The following is an 11,183-nucleotide window of genomic DNA, read 5'->3' as shown; positions in this document are numbered from 1 at the left end:
ACCACTACTAGGTCTATATCCCAAAGAGATTTTTTTTAAAAAGGAAAAGGATCTGTTTGTACAAAAAATATTTATATAACTTTTTTGTGGTAAAGAATTGAAAATTGATTAAATACCAATAAATTGAGGAATGACTGAACAAGTCATGGTATATGCTTGATAAGAAAAATGACATAGGGGATGGTTTCAGAAAAACCTGGGAAGACTTAGACTAATGAGAAGTAAAATGAGTAGAACCAGGAGAATATTGTACACAGTGACAGCAATAGTGTAACTGATCAACTTTGAAGGACTTAGCTATTCTGATCAATGCAATGATCCATGATACCCCGTGTTTCCCCGATAATAAGACCTATCCCGAAAATAAGCCCTCCCCTTACTGTATAAGATTCCTCTAAAATAAGCCCTCCCCCGAAAACAAGCCCTATTGAGATTGCTACTGTAGTGAAGGTGATCCCCTGCGCTACACGCTACATTACAGTACCCTCTGTATGCACCGTTCCCCCCCCCCGGGTGAAACACACGCCGAGCTCCAAGCTGCATCCAATCAGAGCTGCAGCAGTGAGCGAGTCATCCTGTTCTTCCCCAGTGATTTGCTTGCTGGCGCCATTGAGATCAGTGCCGTGGAGGAGAGCTGAGGCAGGACAACATAAGCCCTCCCCTGAAAATAAGCCCTCTGGTGGTTTTCTTTCCAAAAAATTTAATAAGACAGTGTCTTATTATCAGGGAAACACGGTAGCTCTAAAGGACTTGTGATGAAAAATGCTATCCTCTTCCAGAGAGAGAACTTATGAATTCTGGGTACAGATTGATGTTTTTCACTTTTCCTTGCTTTTTTTTTTTTTAGCAACATGGATAATCTGGAAATGTTTTGCATAACGTCAAAGGTATAGTGGGTATCATATTGCTTTTCTTCTCAATGGCTGGAGGAGGACTTAAGAGGGAAGGAGAGAATTTGGAAATAAAATATTTTTAAAGATAAAATAAGAAAGAGGGAAAGAAAATTGATGAATAAATATTTTAATTAATTTATTTTCTGCCTTTCAAAAAGGAGAATTGGTAGCTAGCCATCGAGGCAGGCAGAGCATTGCTTTGCATTGCTCCCCGAGTCCAGCTTCCCTGAGAGCAGAGACTTCCCCCTCAAACTCCCACCATGGCCAAAAGCAACTGGAACACAGTGACAGTGCTGCCCAAGAAGGTCCTCACGGCAGCCCAGGCCAAGTCCAAGAAGGTCATCTTAGCAGCTCAGAGAAGAGGAGAAGATGTGGAGACTTTCAAGAAATGTGCTGCTGGCCAAAACAAACATCATTCTATCACAAAGAACACAGCCAAGCTGGACCAAAAGACTGAGGTCACTCAAGAAGTGGGCAAAGTGATCCAACAGGGCCGGCAGAGCAAGGGACTGACACAGAAGGATCTGGCCACAAAAATTAAAGGAAAGCCCCAAGTTATTGCTAACTATGAGTGTGGATGGGCCATTGCTAATAACCAGGTCTTGGGCAAGATCGAAAGAGCCATTGGTCTCAAGCTTCATGGGAAGGACATTGGAAAGCCGCTTGAGGCCAGACCAAAGGGAAAATGAACTTTACAAAGCCTCGAAATCAGTATAGGCTGATCTCGTCTGGTGGGTTCTCCGCCACCACCAGAACCAATGTGTCTCTTCAAATTGCCAAGCTGAGCACAAGGGGTATCAGACTTGTTTGGGGGAGGAACCTTCCAAATCTATACCTGCTGTAACAAAAACAAAAAACAAAACCTTGCAAATTAAAAAAAAAAAGGAGAATTATTGTTAGGAGAATTTTGGAAGCCATTGGACTAAAGTTCACATGGACTTTTAGACAACAGATAATTTGCTACATAGAACAGTATTATTTATAACCAAGTATTTATTTACAATAACAAAAATGATTGCTAATTCGATGAAGAAGGGCAATTTTCAGATATTGGTGTTTGTACAATCCAGCATTAAAATTACTTCTTCAGTGATAGTGTTATAGTCCAAGAGATCGCTGCTAAAATATCAATCTTTTATAGGAGTCATAACATATTAAGGCATTATCCTCCATTAAAACATTAGTATGAATTGGGTTTTTTTAATTTTCATGTAAATATTTTTACATACCATCTCATACTTGTAAATAAGCATTAAGACTACTTCTGTGCTAGGCAAAAATAACCACAAGATCAGCATTTTTGTTGTTGGCACAATTGCATAATAAAGGAAGGAATGTTGCCCAGATATTTCACCTGTTTTTTGCTCTTGCACTAAATTCATTTTGTGTGGGGTACAGACACGACTACTCGGAGACCTCTCAAAGTGAAGGTAGAAAGTTTTATTAGAATCTCATGAAAAGCAGGCAGTCCAGTCACTGGAAAATAAATTCAGGGAGAAGAGACCTCGGTACAGAAGCCAAAGCTAGGTTATATAGCCGAAAACCACGGGGAAACCGAAACCCTCCCCTTCCTCGTGTAATCTTTTAAATTGATTGGCTGTTCTGTTAACATTCCCTTATTTGGCAGGTGGAGTGACAAGGGGATTTCCAGAGTTTTGTTTTTTCCCCAAGGTTACCTAACTGAGGCCTAAGGCTTCACATACTTTAGCAGATAGTCTCGGAGAAACTACATTACCTGCCTCCCCCCCCCACACACACACACACACAATTTAAACACCAAAGATGGGAACTGGACTACTTTTGTCACCCCAGCATCCACAGAGATTCTTTGGGTTTGGGAGGTGGACAGGTCCCCCAAAATAAGTTGTTGTTTTAACACAAACTTATAATCACGTATGTTAACAAAGTTAATAGGAATTTCCTAACCCTAACTCATGTGGGTGTCTGTGATCATGAACTTTGTATCAGCACCAAAGGTATCTAAGAGAATAAATGTAATCTTAACCTTGGGACATACTATGGCTTCCTTATCTATCTGTGGTAATTTTCATAGCCATTGCTATGAATTAAAGGAGCCTGAGCTTTTCCTTGCCAATTAGAAACTTCATAGCAAGGGGGCGGTTAGATGGCGGCTAGACCGAGTTGGTTCTGGCCTCAGACACTTAATACCCACACAAAAAAACTAGCCATATAACCTTGGGCAAGTTACTTAACCCCAATTGCCCTCCAAAAGGCAAAAAAAGAAAAAAAGAAACTTCATAGCGATTAGAACTCAGCAAACAGCAGAGAACTCAGTAAATAGCCCTGAAGAAGAGGGTAGGAAAGAACAGCAGAAACAATGCAATAAAGAGTATACCCCTGAGGGGAATGATTATTAATAACCAAAGATTTGTTTTTTTCTAAAGTCCTCATTTCAAGGCTCAGCCTCTGAAGCACAGAATTGATGATAGCAGATAACATTCTTCTCAGTCTAAGTATTGCTCCTCCACCCAGCCTTACAAGCCATTTAATCTAAGGGGAAACTCTAGCCCATTGTTTCTGTTCAGGCTTGGGGAGGGGATATAGATCCTTTGTCTAGATTTCCCTGGAGGCTGGGAGTGATTTGGAAGTAAAAGACATGAGCAGTTACATCCCCCCCAGCCCCTCTCATTGTAATATTCATTCTCTCTCATTACTTGTTAACCAATCAGAGTCTAATGGCACCCTCAGGTATAACCATCCTTCAAAGGGCATATAAACATAGATTGAATGGGTTCCATGAGGGGTCTTTAGAATTTTGAGAATCTCACTAACCCATTTCTTTGGTAGTCAAGAGGTTCAGCATGAAATGATGAGGTATAGGGTTAGGGGTGGTTGAGACCCCAAAATACCAACACACTGGGTCCTGCCAAATGAATTCAACTCAAGCCTTCTCTCAGGGAAAGAAAAGCAAAGTTTATTAAAAGTTTGCCATAATGGGTAGAATCTTAAGGAGCCTTGGTATCTGTAAGACTTATGCTGGACAAGCGGGCCAGAATTATCTGACACAAAGTCTGTAGTAGGTCATTCTATGGTGCTCTCACACCACATGAAGACAAGATGGGTGTCTTACATACAGAAAGGTTTTAGGAGGAATCTAGGGGTGGTCTAGGGGAGGAGTTTGGGGAGGGTCTTTAGGAGGAGTTAATGAGGTCAGGTAACAGTTTATTTGGGTATAGATATTTTGATAGTCTTAAGGGTGGGAAGTAGATGGACAATGGAGGGCCAAGCTAGCAACAAAGGTTTGGGCAGAGCCACAATTAAAGGCTTATGGCCTCATGCAAATGCCTCATCAAATGGGATGTTTCAATCAAAGTTCAAGGGGTGTTCCCAGAGCCTGCACCTCATCAATAGTAGCTATCATTATTAATAAAATGATTAGTTACCCAGAAGCCATTTCTCTCAAACTTATAAGTGTTATACCCCCTCTGGGCTTCCTTGTTTGATATGTATTTCATCTGTGCATGTGTCTTAGTCATGAGTGGCATGTGTGTTTGTGTGTGTGTGTGCGTGTGTGTTTGTGTGTGTGCACGCATGCGCGTGCGCCTCTCATGCACAAGCAAGCATTTGCCCACTTCTTGCTAGTTGTATGGTGATTTGTAGGAGAATATACCCCAAGTGTGGAATAAGGAAAAAGCTTTTCTTGGAATTTCATTTGCTGTACTGTTTGATTAAATGTCTTTTCTTGGAATTAATATGTCTCTTGTCTGAAAAGTAAAAGTGCATTGATGGAAGCTTTCAAGTTCTAATGTTGAGTGGGTGTGGATACAAAAGAGTAGCTCAGGCTAAAAGTAGCCTTTCTGAGGATCCTTATGTGCTGGTGGAGAAAGTTATAACTACTTTAACGTATCTGATTTCATCAACAGATTGAACAACAAACACTGATTAAGCAATTACTATGAACTAGCACCAAGGATGAATAAGAAGATGAAATAAGAGAAAAAAAAATCGGTATATCCAAAATAGAATTCACCATATTTTCCCCAAAACCCACCTTTCTTTCGTCCTTCCAGTTACTAAGTTTGAAAACTTGGAGTCATTCTTGACATTGTTCTTTACCTTTCATAGCCAAATTTTGTCTGTTCTATTTCTACAATACCTTACCTTCAATTCTCTTCACTCTGATTCAAAAAGTTAAAATACAACAATTCCATCTTTTATGTTGAAAAGAATTTGTTAAAAAGACTTGCAGATTTCTTCAGTTTTCTATTTATTTTGATTTTTTTCCCTTTTCAGTCACATTCTAAAATACCCTCAGAATGACTTTGCTTATTTGAGTTTCTTATGAAGCTTGAAAAGCTGATTTTATACTCTACTATTTCTATGTTTATGAGACAATGCTACTTAATCCTCTAACCTCAGCTTTAAGATTATATAGTAGATGAGTTTGTAGTTTAAATCAGTGTCAACTTAAGCAACCATATCCCTCCACTTGGGAAATAAGTCAAATTTGTTGATTAAGGTGCTTTTTATACTCTTTTGACTTCTTTATTGATGAGGTACAGGCTTTGGGAACCCCCTAGAAATCAATCTGATTGAATCTTTCCATTTGATGAGGCATTTGTCTGAGGCCATAAGCCTTTCATTATGGCTCTCCCAAACCTAGTACTAGCCTAGCCCTCCTTTGTTCAGCTAGCCCCACCCTTGAACCTCCCAAAAAATCTATACACCCTTAAACTAGCCTAGCCCTCCATTGTGTCGTCTCAGGGTAAATTTCAGCTACTTTTCACCCTTAATCTCTCATTACTGGAGTCTGACTTCATTTGACTCCTGAAGACCCTCCCCAAATTTCTTCTCTAGATTACCCCTAGATTCCTCCCACAACCTTTCTGTATATAAGACCCCATCTTGCCTCCATTAGAGGGAACACCAGAGAATTATCTAGCGCAGGCTCACTCTGTCTTAGATTATTCTGGCCTACTTGTATTGGACAAGCATCACAGATAATGCAGCTTCTTAAGAATCTACCCATTATGGCGAACTTTTAATAAACTTTGCTTTTCTTTGGCTGAGAGAAGACTTGAGTCAAATTTATTCAGCAGGACCCAATGTGTTGGTATTTTGGGGTCTTGAGCACCCCAAAACCATATACCTCATCACTTGATTTATGATAGTTAAATTATTCTATAAATTATTATAATTTATCTATGTCATTTCTTCCATCCATATTTCATTTTTTTAAAATAAAAAACTAATTAATAAGTATTTCTTCTTCCCAGGCCATGCTTCATATCTACCTACCCCAAACATCTTGAGGCAATTCGCCTTCCACCCTGTCACTATGTGCATTCCTCTCCTCTTCAGTATTATCTGGCTTCCACTTAACATCTCTTGCTCTGGAAACAGTTATCTAATTAACACTATCATTGTCTCTGCAAAGCACATGCCAGCTGAATGTCCTAGGTCTCCACTCATTTTTCCTGTGACTCCCCAGGAGAAACAAAAGAAAACATAACTCCTTTCTCTGGCCACCACTGAAGAGTATCTAGATGGACTAGAAGATGGAAGAGGGTCATAAAAACTCAGAGAAGAGATTGTATCAAGAAGGCAGTGGTCAACAGTATCAAATGCTGCAGACAATTCAAGAAGAAATTAAATTGATAAAATGCTATCAAATTTGGCAATTAAGGAATGACTGATAATTTTAGATAAAGAAGTGTCAGTTAAATTACAAGTAAAACATCAAATTTATAAGGGATTGAGAAGTGAGTAAGAGTCTGACCAAGGAAGAAAAGAGAGATATAAGATGATGGCTTGAAGGGATCATAGAGTTAAATAAAGATTTTTTTTCTAAGGTTGGGGAGACCTAAGCATGCTTAGAAATTTTGAGGATAATCTACCATATTTAGGAGGCAATGGGATGAAAGGTTTAAATAGAGTTCATTTTTTAGGAAAGACACAACTCCTTCATCAGAGCCTGGAGTAAAGGAGGAGAGAATAGATTATATTCAGGGGTTTTGATATACAATATAGGAGACAAGGAGCCTTATTTACAAGGGTAAATGGCTTCATTTTAAGTGTGAGGTAAGGTACTCATCTGAGAGGAGGGTGGGGTCAGGGGTGGTATAGAAGTCTTGAGGGGAGAAGAAAAAATTTGGAACCACTTCAGTGAGGATTAAGATAAACAGTCAATTATCAAGGAAAAAGGACTGACTGGCTACAATGATGGGCCAAGTGGATTAGATAACATAAATTCATAACATACTCTGTCACTTTTGTATCCTTCTCCAAAACCTTTCAGCAAAATGAGAGTTGGAACCAAAGGTGGTACCCAGTGTTGGGCTTTGGCAAAGAATGAGCTCTATTATGGCGAGGAAGTAAGGTTCAAGAGTAGAGGACAATGTGAGGTCGAGTTGGCTAATTATAAAGTCAAGATTAAAGTGAAGCCAGAGGAAAGGGGATGACCTGGGAGAGTACTAGAAAGTGGAGGAACTAAAAATCATAGTGAAAATGAAGGATTGAGGCACAAGGAGAGATGTAATGAAAGGAGGTTGTGATTGGATGGAAGAATTTCAAAACTCTTGACCTCTTGTAAGTGGAACATTTATAGGTGATAGTGATTTGATCATTCCTTTATGTGTGTGGGAGGAGAGACGTGAGAGGGAATATAATGGAAGCTGAAGAGTTTGAGGAACTTTGATGGCAGGATGTTTGAGGGAAGACCAACATTTATGTTGAAATTCCTTTCTAAATGAGCTGGCATTATTGTGTAGAAGCAAACTGAGTCTATTGTGAGAGGAGATTGTCACATGGTCTTCTAAGTTTGTCATCTTGACTTTCCTCTTAATGTTTCTTATTGTGTCATCAGATTTTTTTTATTTTTCACTCTTTTTTTTTTAAGAGAACACTGCTTTGCTTAAGTTTACCAGATTTTATTCTAAGCTGTTTATTCCAGTTCTTAACTCTGATCTTATTGGGCTTTCCACCTGGTCTCCAAGGCCTGTTCTCAATTCATTCTATTTTTAATTATTCTCTTTAGCAGTTGTATCCTAGAATTTGCTTAGAGCATTTTTTTCTCCCATCAGGAACTATCTCTTTCTATATCCCCAGTGCTTAGCACAGTGCCTAGCACATAGTAGGCACTTAATATAATGTTTATCAATAGATCATATTAAGAATTTTCCTTTGCTTACTCATTTCCTCAGTTTCTTGGCTATTTGTTACCCCTACTTATAGCCGACAGACTGAGGAAATGAGTAAGTTTCAACTTTTGAACCTCCCTCTGTTTAAGTACAAATCATTTTGGATGAATTGTTGGTGAGGGGGACACTCTACTATGACTAACAAAGGCCCTGATAATTACATCCCCTACATGCTGTTACTTCCAAATTTATCTTGTAGTTAGTGCAGCCTCTACTATGTCGAGCCTAGACTATAGGGTCTACAGTTGAGGTAGGGTAGGGAACTAAAGGTGCAGGCTTTTGCTGGTTTTTATTTTTCATTAGCATTACCTTACAGGAATTCCTTTTTTTTCCCCTATTTTAAGTATTGTTCTTTTTCTGCAAAAGCGAAACGAAAACCACTACATCCCATTTTAGACTGATACATTAACTAGATAAGAACATATCTCGATCAATCAATCAAAATGCTTTAGACTATGTTCAAAAAGTCTTCATAAACCATTTGATGAAGTGAAATGATGCTAGAGAACAGGTCTATTCCAATTGGCTTTGGGTTTCATCACACCCTCTGGGTCCTGTATAAAAGCATCAAGTTAGCTGGAACAAAAAGGTTTCCCAGATATTGGAAAAGTATGACTTTCCATCAGAAAGAATTACTTGGAATGGGAGAGGCCTTGGCATCAAAGGGTCCAAAGGATGTTGGATTGCCCATCTTCCCATCAATGTCCCAGATGCCATTTTTAGATCAGCTGGTGGCAATATCTGTGTCATGGGGAGCCAAGGACAGAATGGATTCATGACTCTACAGGGAGTCCAGCAAAAAGACTACATGGGGGGCAGCTGAGTGGCAAAGTGAATAGAGCACCCACCCTGGAGTCAGGAGGATCTGAGTTCAAATCTGGCCTCAGACACTTGACACACTTACTAGCTGGGTGACTTTGGGCAAGTCACTTAACCCCAATTGCTTTTCTTTCCCCCCTCAAAAAAAAAAAAAAGACTGCATGATACCTAAAGGGAACTCCTTGAGCACTCCAAAGATGGGATAAAAGAACTTTTAATAAGCAGATAGGGTGAGTTACTCCTTCTGACTCTCACTGAGACTGAGCTTCTTCCTGATGAAATAACCTACCTGGTCATGCTTTCCAGCACTGGTTGCACTTTCACGCCTTCCCCTGATTCACTGGTCAAGATGGAACAGATGGAAGAGTCCTTGTTCCCCACTGCCACTTTCAAGCTCACCCTCTACCACCATGACTTATTAACCTCTCCTTCTTCAAGATGCCCTCAACCAATATCTACCATTCTATCACTCTTCTGATAGCTATTATCTACAGACCTCTAGAACAATAGCTTTCTTTCCTCAATGAATTCTGTGTCTTGCTCACAGTCTTTCTCTCCACCTCAACTTTTACTTTCAGACTAGAGGACTCTGAAAGATGTGTTGATACTCTTTCAAACACATTAATCTCTGAGTCCCTCAATTTGATAATTTTCTCCAACCCATTCCTCCACCACACCTCAGTGATTATATCCTTGAGTTAGCTATCACCCATAAATGTACTACTTCCCTGTTCATGAATTCTGAAATTCCCTTGTTGTTGTTTAGTTGTTTTGCAGTCATGTCTGACTCTTCACGACCCCTTTTGCAGTTTTCTTGGCAAAGATACTGGACTGGCTTGCCATTTCCTTCTTCAGTTCATTTTACAGATAAGGAAAATGAGGCAAACAGAGTTAAACAACTTACTCAAGACCGCACAGGTAGTAAATGTCTGAGTCTGGATTTGAATTCAAGAAGATGAATCTTCCTGACTCCAAGCCCAGCACTCTTCACCAGTGCCACCTACAGGACCAATTCCCTTATCTGATCATGATCTGTTGTCATTCCACCTGTTTTAGAAGCTCAGTCTCTATTCTGTGTCCTCACTGTGACCTAAAATCTCTTTACATCTTAGTTCTTTCCCATATCAACACCTTTGCACTGGCTTACTCTCCAACCTTCCCCATCCTGAATCCTTGATGAACCAATTTCTTTCTACACTGTTCTCTTTTCTTGGGTCCTTTGACCCCTTATCCTAGCACTGATCTCATACTGCCAACTCTCAGCCTTGAATTATTCCCATATTGACTGTCTTCACTACTATTCACAGGTTGCTGATGGAGCTGGAGAAAATCACAGAACTGTGTTGACAGCACTAATTTACGTTACATAATCTCAAATGGGCCCTTACTGCAATAAGGCAATGCTTTTATACCTACCTAATTGACTCACTTACCACACTGGGTCTTTCAAATATTTTCATCCTTCCTCAAACCTCCCATAACTTACTCTCTCCTCACCCTCTCAGTTGAGAACCTTGCCTCATACTTCACTCAACTGAAGCCATTTGCAAAGAGTTTCTTCCCCTCCCCCCTTCCTCCTCTCAATTCCTCTATATGTAGAAGTGACCCCATGACATCCTGTCTTTTCCAGCAAATCAGCACTTCTGCCATCCCCACTCTTTTAAAAAATTTTATTCTCCCCTTTTCTACTGGCTGCCTTGCCCCTATCTCCCCTTAAAAAAACTTCATTCATCCTTGCTAGCTCTTATTCTGTATTTTTCCTTCTTTTTCATGACTAAACTCCTTAAGAATGGGATCTACAATCAGTGCCCCCACTTCCTTTCCTCTCACTTTTAAAAATCATTACAGTTATGGGTTCCAATCTCATCATTCAACTGAAACTGCTTCCTCCAAAGATACCAGTGATCTCTAAATCGCCAAATCCCATAGTCCTTTCTCAATATTCATTGGTTTTTTTACCTCTCTGCAGCCTTTGAAACCGTTAATCACCTTCTTCTGGATACTCTTTTCTCTCTAGGTTTGACACCACTCTGTCTTAGTTTTCCTCTTACCTGTCTGATAGCCCCTTCTCAGGCTCCTTTGCAGGATCTTAACCAACACCATGCCTTTTAGCCCACTCTTTTCCAAGTCCTCTTCTCTTCTCCTTCTGTACTATTTCACTTGATAATCTCAACAATTCCCAAGGATTCAATGATCATCGCTATGCAGATAATCTTCATATCTAGTTATCTAGCTTACCTCCAAGCTCACATCTCCGACTGTCTTTTGGTCATTTCAAACTGGGTGTCTTGGGAACATCTTAAACTCAGCA

The 11,183-nt window shown here is 39.8% G+C and overlaps 1 pseudogene; it reads left to right on the top strand.

The window, feature by feature from the left end:
• The first annotated feature begins 1,153 nt into the window (after positions 1-1,153).
• LOC138159134 (endothelial differentiation-related factor 1 pseudogene) lies at positions 1,154-1,777 on the top strand (annotated as a pseudogene).
• Positions 1,778-11,183: the final 9,406 nt, after the last annotated feature.

The sequence above is a fragment of the Petaurus breviceps genome, unplaced genomic scaffold, assembly GCF_028583685.1.
Source record: "Petaurus breviceps papuanus isolate PSGF00001 unplaced genomic scaffold, PetGlider_PUasm1.0 175, whole genome shotgun sequence".
In the NCBI taxonomy this organism is placed as follows: domain Eukaryota; kingdom Metazoa; phylum Chordata; class Mammalia; order Diprotodontia; family Petauridae; genus Petaurus; species Petaurus breviceps.
This window is presented reverse-complemented; position numbering and strand designations above follow the sequence as displayed.